This window comes from Myotis myotis, unplaced genomic scaffold, assembly GCF_014108235.1.
Source record: "Myotis myotis isolate mMyoMyo1 unplaced genomic scaffold, mMyoMyo1.p scaffold_m19_p_15, whole genome shotgun sequence".
NCBI lineage: Eukaryota > Metazoa > Chordata > Mammalia > Chiroptera > Vespertilionidae > Myotis > Myotis myotis.
Window position 1 is genome coordinate 6,642,516 of NW_023416319.1, and position 13,561 is coordinate 6,656,076.

A 13,561-nucleotide genomic window follows, 5' to 3' on the forward strand; every position below is an offset into this window, starting at 1 on the left:
CTGCCGGCTCCAGGCATGTTCCCAAATGAGGCAACTGAACAGGACTCTAAGCAACGTCAGTGATTAAAGGGGTCATCCCGTCTGTGGAAGGGCTGGAGCCCAGCGATGCAGTCAGGTCCTGAGAGCCCAGGGCGGCCTGGGGGCCCCACAGAGCCGTCCCCGCCTGCAGGGAGGCAGGGTTTCTGCTTGGGCACTGAAGGTGGCCCACCGCACCCTGGGGACATTTGGGAGCATTTGCGGGGGGGGGGGGGGGTGAGTATTGAAGCCAGAAGCAACACCCAAAAAGTATAGCTCTTCTCTTGGGCCTGCAGGAGGCGGGGCCAAGGCATTTTGGGAGCCCCTTCCAGGCGGGTCCCTGAGCTGCTCACTGTCTGGCGGCAGCGTGATATTGTGGGACGAGCTCGAGTCCTGGAGTCTCAGCTCCATGGTGTACTCGCTGTGAGGCCTCGGGCACCCCTGGAAACTCCCTGAGCTTCTACTAAAGCCCTCGGGGTCACCGGGGAGGCTTAATGGGCAGAGAGGTGGGAGCCATGTGGTCACCGGGGGCTGATGGAGGCGGGGGTTCGGGTGCAGGAATCAGGAGCAGGCCAGGGCCTCGGGCGGGACCAGCACTGGGGCCAGGGAGCAGGGCACCCAGTGAGGCCGCAGGAGGTGATGGGCGAGCGCCATGCTCCCACTGCTCACCCCGCCCAGCCGAGCCCTCTCCTCTGTCCACACGCTGTCTGGGCAGGGGCTGGGTAAAAACAAAGATAACTGGTTCTCATGACCAAAGCATTCCACGTTCATCATGGAAAATACAATCCGAAGGAAGGAAGGAGGAAACAGCCAGGACCCCACACCCAGGAAGGTCTGGTAACCTCGGTGCTCAGCCTTCCAGTCTTGCCCGGCGTAAAGAGACGGTTAATACCCAAGGGGCCTGGGGATCAGCTTCCTTCAGAGCCGAGGACACAGTGGCTCGAGAAGTTATGGTTTACGGGGAAAGCCTGGGTGTTGGACATGATGGTTTCTGGGCCTGAAGTGTGTTTCTTCAGAAATCCTGTCCTGGGTCATTTCTGTAACCCTCCATCCATACTTGCCCAGCCATAAGCAAGTCACACCCAAGACCCCTCCATTCCCGGACACCAAATACCCAGGGGGCAGGATGGTTGGGCTCCCCAGATGCAGGCCTCTGGCAAGCGGGGCTGGGGCTGGTTGGAGGGCAGCCATGAGGGTCAGCTCCTCCCACAGGAAGGACAGGGGCCTCTTGTCCCTGCAGACTGGTGCACGAGACAAGCCTAGGGGATGGCAGATGGCCTCCCAGATGGCAGAGAACAGCCCAGCTAGTGCAGCTGGTTGTTCGGGGGCAGTAATGATGTGGGGTGCCGTGGTGAGGGGCTAATGGAGGTGTCTTATTGATTAAAGAGTTAACTCTGATAGGAAGGGCAGTAGAGAACCACAGTAGGTGCTTGTGACTGGAAGTAACCTGATGAAATTGCTGGTTGTGATGTGATCCAGGGGGGCTGCCTGGAGGCGGAGTGTAAGGCCCTCTGGGGAGCTCTCCACACTGCCCTGCCTTGGCTTATGCTGTTCCTCTGCCTGCTGTTCCTTCCCATCTTGTTTACTCAGCCGACTGACTTGCCTTTCAAGAAGCCAGTCAAGCACCCCTGCCCTGGGGGGCCTCCCCCACCCTAACCCCCCTGTGGCACTGACCATGGGTCTAATTGAGGGTGCAGAATAGGATTTTAGTGTTAATTACAGTACTTAAACTGGCACCGGGCGCTCTGTTTTGGCCTGAGAACTCATGGTTGGATTCTCACGAATTAAATGCACATGTGTGTTCACTAGACAAGACTAATGGCCCCCCGATGGGGAAGGCCAAGGAGGGCACGGCCAGACCCATGGGGGGTGGGGCATGGGGGCTGTTTCCCATGGCCTGGGCCTTCCAGCTGAAGAGCTTGCTGGGTGACGCCGAAGTATTGCCCTGCTCCCCTCCGCCTGGTTAGCTTCCCAGAGGCCTTCTCGTCCACCCACCCAGAGTGTCCCTAGAGTTGTGGGTGCGCTTTCAGGACCTTCCTAGGTCTGGTGGGGAGAGAGAAGGTGGGGTGGGCAGTGGGGGGGAACAGGCCCCTGCAGGCTCCCTGCCACCGGCTCCCTCCTCCCAGCCAGGCATTCCTGTGGACACCTCCCAGAGGTCACCTCGGGAGGGGAGGGGAGGTCGCCACCCTGCACTCTTGACATTCCAGGCTCCGGAGGGGGGTGCCTGCGGGAGTCAGCTGCTCACCCTGCGTCTGGAGCCTTCTGCTCTGCAGAAGGGTGGCCACTGATTAACTGAGCTCCAGCTGCAGCTCTTACAGAGAACAGTGACGCCAGAGAAACGGCCCTGTGTGGCCGGCCTCAGGAAGTGGGCGGGCCTGCACCCTGGGGAGGGGGTGTGGGCAGTGGTGAGGAAGAGCCACCAGCAGACCACCTGGGCTCTCGGATGCCCCAGACACCTTTCCTAAGTCCAAGCTCGGGCAGTCGGCCGGCTGGCGAGGTGGTGAGGGTGCAGTGCCTCTTGCTCTGGACCTCGGTTCTTACCTACCCTGGCCCTGCAGGGGCTGGAGCAGGGGTCCTGGAGCCAAGTGCACCAAAGCCCACGCATGGGCAGTACCCACGCAAGCACCAGGGTGTGTGGCACCCACGACGAGTCCAAATATGCTGGGGCCATCTGTGGCCTCCCATTGGTCCCTATGTCTAGGGACCATTATTCCCTGGGATTCATACAGTGTATGAAGTGGGAGGCCCTGCTGGCCTTACTGGTATCATGCTGCTTGGCCTTGATGGGCCAGGAGACACCCTGGGGACCTTGTGAGGCCCCCAGCTTGGAGTCTCCGCCCCTGCTCTCTGGAGTAGCCTGAGGAAGTAAATCGCATTTCCCAGGAAGTCCATTTCTATTTCTTGGGAAAAGACTTTGAGAGATTTGGTCCTCAGGGGACTCGCTCATCGGTTTTCTTTCTTTGTTCTTCTCTCTCTTCACCGCTCTGGAAGCGGGTCCTCTATTTTACCTCCTTTCCAGGGCGGTTACTCTTCAGATTTTGCCAGGCATGCTTAGCAAGGTCTAAAGTTAATATTTGAACCCAGCTTACCAACGCTTCCTTTGTAAGAATGTCAGTCCACCGTTGGAGGCTTTGTGTAAAAAAGGAAAGAATGTGGGATTTTAAACTGAGAAAGTCTTCCAGAGTCCCGGAAAGGGCTTTTTCCCCTGCCCATCAGGTGAGGGATGTTCTGCGTACAGGTGCCAGGGCCACCTGAGCTGAAGGCACTGGGTTCCCAGGGGTGACCAGCACCCTGGGCAGCCCTCCTCCAGGCTGCAGCGGGTGGTCCACGCGTGGCCTCCCCTTTGGAGTGTCTTGTGGCATTGGCCTTCTCTTTTCTTTGACCTGGAAGCAGCCATTTCTCAGGCAGGTTCCTGCCCCAGGCCCCTGGCTCAGCTGCAGCTCACATGCCAATAGTTGCACAGAAGAACGTTTTAATGCTGGTGTGGCCTGCCCTCCTGACAGAGTGAGGCCCTGACTCCCACCGACGGCTGGTTAGGGAGCAGGTCGTTGGGCATCTCCTGGCACTTATTCCGGTTATGGGGCCACTGCTTATCTGTGGGGAAAGCACCGACAAGTCCTCTGTCCACAGCTCTCCGTCGGGATGGGGCTTGGCACCCGGCTCCGGCCAGCTGGCAGCCTCAGAGCATCCAGGGGAAAAGTGAAAACAGCCGGTGGCTGGGCGCCGTCCCTGCTCTGTGCCTGCGTTCTTGTGTTGTCAGAGAGCAGGGTGTCTGGGGAGCGGCCAGTGCCAGTGATGGCCACTGGCGCGGTCAGAGGCTCTGGGGTTGGCAGCCGGCTTCACCCCGGACAGGGCCTGGGAACCTGCTGCAAAGCCTGCCAGACCAAGAGGTTAGCCTCTGCCCCAGGGAGGCCGGGGGGAGGGTGGGGGAGCGATGTCCAGGGGTGGGAGTGTCCTCAGGGTGGGGGGTGGCAGGGAACGGTTTTCCTTACAAGGTGGTTTTCTGCAGCCCTTTGATTTTTTTTTTAATCGAGATATAACTCACATATAAAATTCACCGTTTTAAAGTATACAGTTCAGTGGTTTTTTATGTTCACAGGGTTGTGCAACCATCACCACTGTCAAATTCCAGAACATGTCATCACCCTAAGAAGAAACCCCCGCCCACTATCAGTCGCTCCCAGTCCCCACTCCTCCAGACTCCGCTCCACTGCCCTGGCTACAGGTTGACAGTGGTACCCTCTCTGGCCAGGGCTGAGTCCTGGGGCCTGGGCTGGAATGCGGGAGAGGAAGGACCTTGGCATTGGAGACGGGCATTTACAGTGTGACTTCAGGGAGGTGCTTACCCTCTCTCTGCCTTAGTCGAAGGGTTAAATTGAGGACGTGGCCGTTTTCTCAGCCGCAGTTGGACCGATTTGATGATGATGACGATGGTGGTGGTGGTGGGAGTGTTCTCAGGGCGGGGTGGGAGAGGGGCGCAGGGAACTGTTTTTCTTACAAGGCGGTTTTCTGCAGCCCTTTGATATTTTTTGATGATAAATAACATCAATAATCTGTGGAGTGCTCATCATGCACCAGGTTTTATAGATATTTCGTTGATTTATGTGTTATTTTCTAACAATCTTAGGAAGCATATCCCCCTCCACCCATTTTCCAGGTGAGAAAACTGAGGCTCCGAGAGGCTGAGTAGCTCACTTGGGACATGCATCTGGGAAGGGGCCCTGCTAGGATTTGAGCTCAGGCTTTCCTGACTCTGAACCTCTGTGTTATCAGTAGCTCCTCCATCACCCTGATCTTGGATTTGAAGAATTTGGGCTTTTGAAATGTTTGGTTTCAGAGCCCAAGGAAACTTCTAAGCTTGAAGAGAGCCAGCCCCAGCTTGGGAGAGCCCTGTGGCTGTGGCCTCCTGACTTCCTCAGGCTGTGTGCTCATCTGTGACGGGGGGCGTTGTGTGAACATCTCTCATTAGGCTCATCTTCCAAGAGAAACGTACCTGTGGAGACCCGGCACTGGGTCTGGTACAGGAGCGCAGGCTCGGGGAGGGAGAGCTCCGCGCATAGCACAGCCGGGCCCCTTTGGTAACCTCGGCTTTACTTTCTCATCCACAGAATGGGAATAATGACACCTCCCAGCCCCCTGACAGCAGGGTCTCATGAGTACACCCTTAAGGCTCTTAGCTTGGTGTGAAATTCACACTCAGTGAGTGCTGGCCACCAGAGCTTTCCTGGTAGGTTTCCAGGTTTTGTACATTTCTGATAATTTCAAATAATATGTGTTTGAATAATCTTGCAAAAGAGCCTAAAGTCAAAAGTGTACATAAACTTGACCCGTGAAGGAATTCAGCAAGTGGTGGGTGGGGCTGTTACTTATTCAGAGGGTTTCTTCTCCTGCATTTTGCCTCCGTTTCACTGAGACACAGTGATCGAGGCCCTGGGGGTTGGGATTCCCGCTTCCCAGGGCGGAAGACAAGGCCAGAGGGAGGTGAGGGAGCTTCTCAGGGCTCCTGCGGGTCGCACCTGTGGCATTCTCCACCCTCCACGCTCTGTCCTGCGGGTCGCACCTGTGGCATTCTCCACCCTCCACGCTCTGTTCTGCGTCGCACCTGTGGCATTCTCCACCCTCCACGCTCTGTCCTGCGTCGCACCTGTGGCATTCTCCACCCTCCACGCTCTGTTCTGCGTCGCACCTGTGGCATTCTCCACCCTCCACGCTCTGTCCTGCGTCGCACCTGTGGCATTCTCCACCCTCCACGCTCTGTTCTGCGTCGCACCTGTGGCATTCTCCACCCTCCACGCTCTGTTCTGCGTCGCACCTGTGGCATTCTCCACCCTCCACGCTCTGTCCTGCGGGTCGCACCTGTGGCATTCTCCACCCTCCACGCTCTGTCCTGCGGGTCGCACCTGTGGCATTCTTCACCCTCCACGCTCTGTCCTGCGGGTCGCACCTGTGGCATTCTCCACCCTCCACGCTCTGTCCTGCGGGTCGCACCTGTGGCATTCTCCACCCTCCACGCTCTGTCCTGCGGGTCGCACCTGTGGCATTCTCCACCCTCCACGCTCTGTCCTGCGGGTCGCACCTGTGGCATTCTTCACCCTCCACGCTCTGTCCTGCGGGTCGCACCTGTGGCATTCTTCACCCTCCACGCTCTGTCCTGCGGGTCGCACCTGTGGCATTCTCCACCCTCCACGCTCTGTCCTGCGGGTCGCACCTGTGGCATTCTCCACCCTCCACGCTCTGTTCTGCGTCGCACCTGTGGCATTCTCCACCCTCCACGCTCTGTTCTGCGTCGCACCTGTGGCATTCTCCACCTTCCACGCTCTGTCCTGCGGGTCGCACCTGTGGCATTCTCCACCCTCCACGCTCTGTCCTGCGGGTCGCACCTGTGGCATTCTCCACCCTCCACGCTCTGTTCTGCGTCGCACCTGTGGCATTCTCCACCCTCCACGCTCTGTCCTGCGGGTCGCACCTGTGGCATTCTCCACCCTCCACGCTCTGTCCTGCGGGTCGCACCTGTGGCATTCTCCACCCTCCACACTCTGTTCTGCGTTGAAACCAGGAGTCATTTTCTCTTTCTCACCTTCCTCTAAGAACTTGGGTTTTGCTTCTGTTCTGGTTCTGAGGAGACATACCCTTGACCCTCTGGCCCAAGCTGGCTGCCCTGCCTGAGCATGGAGGACACTGTGCCTACACCCTGGGCCCCACAGGGACCATCTCCCCCCACCCCCCAGACTTAGAGCTTGTTCTAGTACAGACGGTCCCAGGGTGACATCTGAATTGATATTTCATCCCCTGGAGAGAAGATGCCAAGACCTTCCTCACCCAGGCTTCTTGCCCCTCCCATATGGCCTTGGGAGCCCTTTGAGTCTGAACAGAGCAAAATGGGTGTGTCCTGCTCCTTAAAGAGACCATGCTTCTCTGCAGGGCCAGGCTCTGGTTTCTCAGAACATGGAGGGGCCTGGCAGTGATGGGGGGAGCACTGGGAGGTGCGGGGGCATTCCCCGGCCTCTTCTGTGGCCCTGGGTTTGCAGAGGGGTTTCAAAGTCTAGGAGGGCCCTGAGGCTGGGCTGGAGCCCTCTGAGTGGGAGCCAGTTGGTGGCTGGATGCCTCTTTTGCTGTCTGCAAGGGTAACGGTAGAGCCAGCAAAGTTCAGACTGTTTAGATTCATCCCAACAGCCTCAGCCCCAGAGAAGGGCTGGATGTGTACCCCTCATCCACTCCAAGACCTAGGTCTGAAACATTCCCAAGGTTTCAGAGTTCAAACTGTGTAGGTCTAATGCATGCATAGTCTCATGAGTTTGATCATTCATTTGATAAGATGTCTGGGGGGGCCTACCTGTACTCTGTATAAGAAAAATATTGTCTTGCCCTCCTGAAGCCAGGAACACAGACATGGAACTGGCACATTGAAATGGCCACTCTCTCATTATGGAAAATTCAAAACATACAGAAGTAAGGTAAGTAATGTATTGAGCATCCATGAATATCAGGCATCATATTGTTTCATCTGTAAACATTTCAGAATGTATCTCTGAAGTATAATGACCCTTAAACATTACGTAACTACACTATTAACAGTAACTTATTAATATTATCAATATCTGGTCAGTGTTTATAATTCAGACCATTTCCAATTGTCTCATAAGTGATGTAAATTTTTCTGTTCGTTTGAATCATGATCCATGAGAGGCCCATACATTGCAATGACTGCAGTTGCTCTGTGTTTTAAGCTAGGGCAGTCTGTCCCGGCAGGTCGGGTGGGCGGGAGCTCATTAGCAATGCAAATTTTCTGCTGTCCTGGACCAATTGGAGTAGAAACTCTGGGGGTGGGCCAGCTGTCTGTTTTAACCAGGGCTCTGGGTGATTCTGATGCACATTAACGTTTGAGAACCTCTAATCCATAGTTTCCCCTCCTCTGTTCCTATATATTTTCCTTGTAATTTGGTGGGTTTTTTTTGAGAAACCTGGCTGCTGTCTTTAGCATTGCCTCCAGTCTGGGTTCTGCCAGTTGACCTGGGATTATAGGTGCAAATGACCAAATTCCTCTCTCTGTTCCTCCCTCCAACAAAGGTGGGTGCCATGGAGGATGAGGCAGAAGTGGGGCTCCCAATTTGCTGAATATAATTCATGAAAGTCAGCAGGAAGACCTGTAGAAACCTTTCCGCACCTCCCCCAGCCTTGGCCTGGACACACATGTGCATGTGAACCTGTGGTTGACAGAGACGGCGAACTGTCCCACTCACCATCTGGGATTATAGGGGCTCAGCGTCTGACTGTCTCTGGGGAATGCCAGCTGCCCCAGTTCTCTCTCTCTGGGGCAGCTCATCTCCTAAACCATCTGGGGTGTGGGTGTGGGTGTGGGTGGGGGTGTAACTGGAAGATGCTGCCCAGGGTCAGGATGGGCCAAGCACAGCCTCTCACTCTGAGCCTGTGCCAGGTGCTGTGGTTTCTGCCACTGCAAATGCTCATTTCCATAATTATTGTTTAGCATTTGGAGAGAGACTATTTCACACTCGGTATTCTTTGCAGCCAGGAGGGTCTCCCAGTTCATGCAATAAAATTTCCATTTACTCTGGACATCAGCTGAGATGATTTAAAAAAAAAAATCCATAAATTATTTACTGAAATGGCTGTTCAGCTTACGGTAATAATGCATTAGTTCAGCTAGCCATGAAGCCTGTTAAAGGGTAATAAATTTCTTTTATTTTTCTTTTTAAAAGATATCTGCCAGTAACCTACACATGACCTTGCACCGATCAGTTTTCAGAAATGACACTGTGGGAGGGCATGCAAGGAGAGAGAATTGGAGAGCTTTTTTCAAGTAGCCTGACTTTAGGCAGTTGTCAGCAACTACCTGTCATCTCAGAGCCAGGAGGAGGAAAGAATGAAAACATCTATTGCATGTTTAAAGCATAATGACCTTAAAAATCCTTCCTCTCCCCCCCCCCTTTTTTTAGAGAGAAAGAGAGAGAGAAAGGGAGAGGTAGAGAGAGAAACCTCCATGTAGAGTGAAACAGCAAACATCCACCACCTGCCTCCTGCACGCCCCCTACAGGGAGCCAGGGAGTCACCATTGTTGAGACCACCTGTCATTTCGCTTGAGCCTGGAGCCTTGTAGAATAAAGGCAGGCCCGTGGTTCAGTCTTCATCCTTTAAAATGTGTTTATGGAGCAGGATCGATTTACTGTATCTCGGAAAGTCTACAGTTCTGCTGACGGCCATTTGCTGACTAATGTCTCCAGCAGAGAAGAGCAACAAGCAAGTTTCTGAGTTATGGCTGTCTTTGACATATCTTTATCCAACCCATTTTTCTTTTCGGAACCTCTGCTTTGATTAAAGCCATTCGAGCCTGGAGCAAATACAATGTGTCTGAGTTTTAAGTCTCGCATTTTATACCAGGGGCCCCACTGAAACCTGTTGTTTAATTTTTATACCATGAAGGGAAGCGCAATGAGCATTAACCTAACCAGTTAAACTAGTTCCTCCTAACTACCTGGTTTGGGGCTCTATAAAAGTCCCGAGTCATACTTTTACTTATTTAGATCCTCTACTTTGCTGCAAAAATATTTTAATTTTATCTATATATCCCCTTTTGCTGCAAATATTATTTTAAAAGTGATGTGCTGGAGGTTGGGTCCCAGGTTAAGAGTGACCCTAGAAACTGCCAAATCAACTCATTTTTATATTCACTAAATTAAAAAGGATTGCACAGTAAATATACAAGACAGAAGTGCTATTAAGTTAGCTAAAATTGGTAGCAAAGGAGATCCGACAATAATTCTCTGTTGGTTGACCAGAAAGCTGCAGTGGCCCTTTCTTCTCCATGAAACCGTGGTTGTGTGACTCAGAGTTTGCATTCCTGAAATGGTGTTGTTCCAATTTTTTGATGTGAAACCATCAAGTCCCTCTGTGTTACTGCATCTCAGGGTAACTTAGTGCTTGAAGGGTGAGATGCTTTGAGTGTCTGTTTAATCTACTTGGAACAGTGTGGTAGGTTTGTCTTCAAACTCCCAGAGTTTTTGGCTTTGCCCTTGACTACACTCCCTGGTAAAGCATTTTCCTTTCATCTCTCCTCCTCTCCCTACCTTCACAGATGGGTCTCAATTTCTTTTCATCAGCTTCCTTTCTCTCCTCCAAGCCCGCACTCTACAAATCTCCGTTCTTGCTGGGCTTTTAGCTTTGCCTTTCTCTCCTCTTCCTCATGTGCCCATGTCGCCCTGTGTGTACTGACCTGGGATATCCCATAGGTGGGAGCAGTCACGGGCAGATGTTGTTTTACTGGCTTTGCACAGAAGCATAAACGGGGCTGCAGCTAATGACAGAATGTCTTACAGGGGATCATGGCCCCTGTGTATTGGGAGCCAGGTCATACGACATGTACTTTGTATATATAGACACCTTATGCATCAACTCTCTCTTGTTGTCTGTTAGCATAGATCTGTCAAGTACTCTTAGATCAGTAGATAATATTCCACTGACCCCCTTGTGTTTATTCCTAACTACTGATTTGTCGAATGGAAGCTCTCAAGCTTGGTTGGGGCTATTAGCACGCCAGACTTTCCATACCTCTCAGGGCTAAAGGAGGCTTTTCCATGTTCTTTTCCCCAATAATTAAAAAGAAATTTTTTTTGTTAATCCTCACCCGAGGATATTTTTCCATTGATTTTGAGAATGGAAGGGAGGGGGAGAGACAGGGAGAGAGAGAGAGAGAGAGAGAGAGAGAGAGAGAGAGAGAGAGAGAGAGAGAATTATCGATGTGAGAGACACATCAATTAGTTGCCTCCCACACGAGCCCTGACCAAGGCCATGGATCAAGCCTGCAACTGAGGTACGAGCCCTTGACTGGCATTGAACCCGGGACCCTTCAGTTCAAGGGCTGACACTCTATCCACTGAGCCAAACTGCCTAGGGCTCCCCAAGAATTTTTAAGCACCACTTTGACATCCTAAATAGATAAATAAAGAAACATTAGCTTGAGAACAAAGTTGTCACTGTAGGCTTTGTATATTCCTGCTCTGGACTGATGCACATTAAGCGGTGGCTTACCTTTGATTTGGGATGTGGAGAGCTGTCGATGTGGGCGTGCATGATAGTCACATATCTATAAAAATGTTGCTGCGTGCCTTTTTTTTTGCAGGTCACTTTAAATCATTACACAGCATAGCTGCATTTTAATTTCAGATGGAAGAAGTCCGTGAAGTTTAATTGCCTCTACTAGGCCTGGTTGAGTGATCAGCAAGTCAAATGATTAATTTCCTACTGAACAGAGACAGAGGGGGAGGGATTCACTGGGAGAACCCCGCAGGGCCTTGGTTCTTGCCCTGAATATCCTGGAGTCCTCCGGGGCCCGAGGCCTGTGTGGCCCAACACATGCAATTTTGCTACTCAGTGGGCCATGCTCTGAGGAGGGCTGAGTGATGGGATAATTAGAACCAAGCCGTCGGCAGGGTGGATGGTATGTCTGCAGCTAATAGCTTGTTTGCTAATTGCCAACACCAGATTTTCTGGGTAATTAGACATTTGGTTTCTTCCAAGACCTTCTGTGCAAACGTGGACACATGGCCGTAGGCCTTCCAGGTAGCAGGTGCGGAGAGGGTGGCTCCAGTGCAGGATGGCATCTCTCCGCTGGCTGCCCCAAGGGCCATGGCATGGCAGACATCTCCCCAACAGGTGGACAGGGCCATCTGGCTGGACCCCTAGTGGAGAGGCCAAATCCCCCAGCTTTTATAGCAGTGGATGCCCCTGTGCTAGGAGAGCGGCAAAGAAGGCAGAGGCCAGCAGGCTGGTCCAGGAGCCTGGCTTCTGTCTCCATCCTCCTTCCAAGAGCACTGAGCTTTGGGTGCTAATAGGAATCAGAACTTGCTTCCCCTCTCAGATGGGCAAGTTGATTTTTTTAAATAAAAAATATTTGTTGTGGTAAAGTAAAAAAAATATATAATCAATATTTGTGGTAAAGTAAAAAAATATATATAATCAATATAAAATGTAAGATTTGCCATTTTAACCATTTTTAAGTGTACAAATCTTTGGAAATAATTACAGTCAGTATTGTGTAACCATCATCCCTATCTGTTTCCAAAACTTTTTCCTTACCAATATAGAAATGGTACACTCTGTTCCTGCCTCTTTCCAGCTCCAGGTAACCTCGAATCTACCTCCTGTCTCTCTGAATTGGCCTTTTCTAGATATTTCATATAAGTGGAATCATGCTGTATTTCACCTTTTGTGCCTAGCTTATTTCACTTAGCATAATGTGTTCTAGATTCATCTATGTTATGACATGTATGAGAATTTTATTCCTTTCTACAGCTGAATAATACTCCATTATATGGATATACCATATTCATCCATTGGTGGATATTAGGTTCTTTCTACATTGTGCTTATTGTGACTGCAGTGACATTCACATACAAGTATCCGTTTGAATCCTTGTTTTCAGTTCTTTGGGGTAGATACCTAGGAGTGGAATTGCTGGGTCATACGGTAATTCTATATTTGACTTTTTGAGGAGCCACCAAACTCTTCCCCAGTGGCTGTGCCATCTCGCAGTCCCACCAGATATATATAAGGGTTCCGATTTGTCCACATCCTTGCCAACACTTGTCATTTCTGTTCCTTTTTTATGATAGCCATCCTAGTGGGTGTGAAACAGTATCTCATGGTGGTTATGATTTGCACTTCTCTAACGATTACTAATGCTAAACATCTTTTTTGCCATTTGTATATATTCTTTGGAGAAGTGTCTGAGTCCTTTGCCCAGCCAGTTGATCTTTTTGCCTCTGCACCTTTCTCCCCGTGGTTGGAATTGAGCCTCATCAGGAGAGGGGAGGTGTCTGTGCAGAGTGGAAGCCTCATGTTCACTCTTCAATGATTCATGCCATTCCCTCAGCCCGTTTGGTACCCACGGCCATGATGCTGTTTGAGTTCTCACCAAGCAGGAAAAAAGAATCCGCAAGTGGGATTATCCAGTGGTTGACAGCGGAGGCCGAGGGAGCCGCACCTGGTCTCCTCATGAAGCAGACAGGCCCTTCTCAGACACCCCACACTCTCTGGGTTTCCTTGACCACAAGTTTTATTTTAGCAAGTTACCATTTTTTCCTCCCAGGTACTAGGCTATGTACCGAGTGGAGCCGTACTTGTAGAGCACCCCGGATGGCGCCTGGCATTTGTAGGTGCCCAGAGTCTGGCATCGTCTCTGCAGTGAGAGCCCATGGTTCTTGATCTGCGGCCCTGCCAGTCCTGGGCAGTGGGAAGGGACAGCCGTGCGGAGCCTCCAGCACTGACCGGGCACAGTGTGACTTCTCCTTGGGTGCTCACTCCTGGGCGAGAGCCCCCGGCTGTGCCCAGGTTTCAGGACAGATATCCGTGCCTGAATAATGGCAGGAGCAGCGGGCAGTTGGCAGAACGATGTTCATGCGGCCTTGCTGGTGGCCCTTCTCCGGTTTGGCCTCGAATCTGTGGTGGGGCCTGTCTTCGGGGCCCAGGAATGCTAGCCTACCTGTCTTTCCGCTGTGGATTTTCTTACTGAAAGTCAAAACCCTTCGGTGTC

General features: G+C 52.1%; 1 protein-coding gene across 4 annotated transcripts in view; it reads left to right on the top strand.

Annotated features, from left to right (window-relative positions):
- Window positions 1-13,561, top strand: part of HSPA12A (heat shock protein family A (Hsp70) member 12A) — a 111,762-nt gene that overhangs the window by 69,514 nt on the left and 28,687 nt on the right. The window lies entirely within an intron of this gene.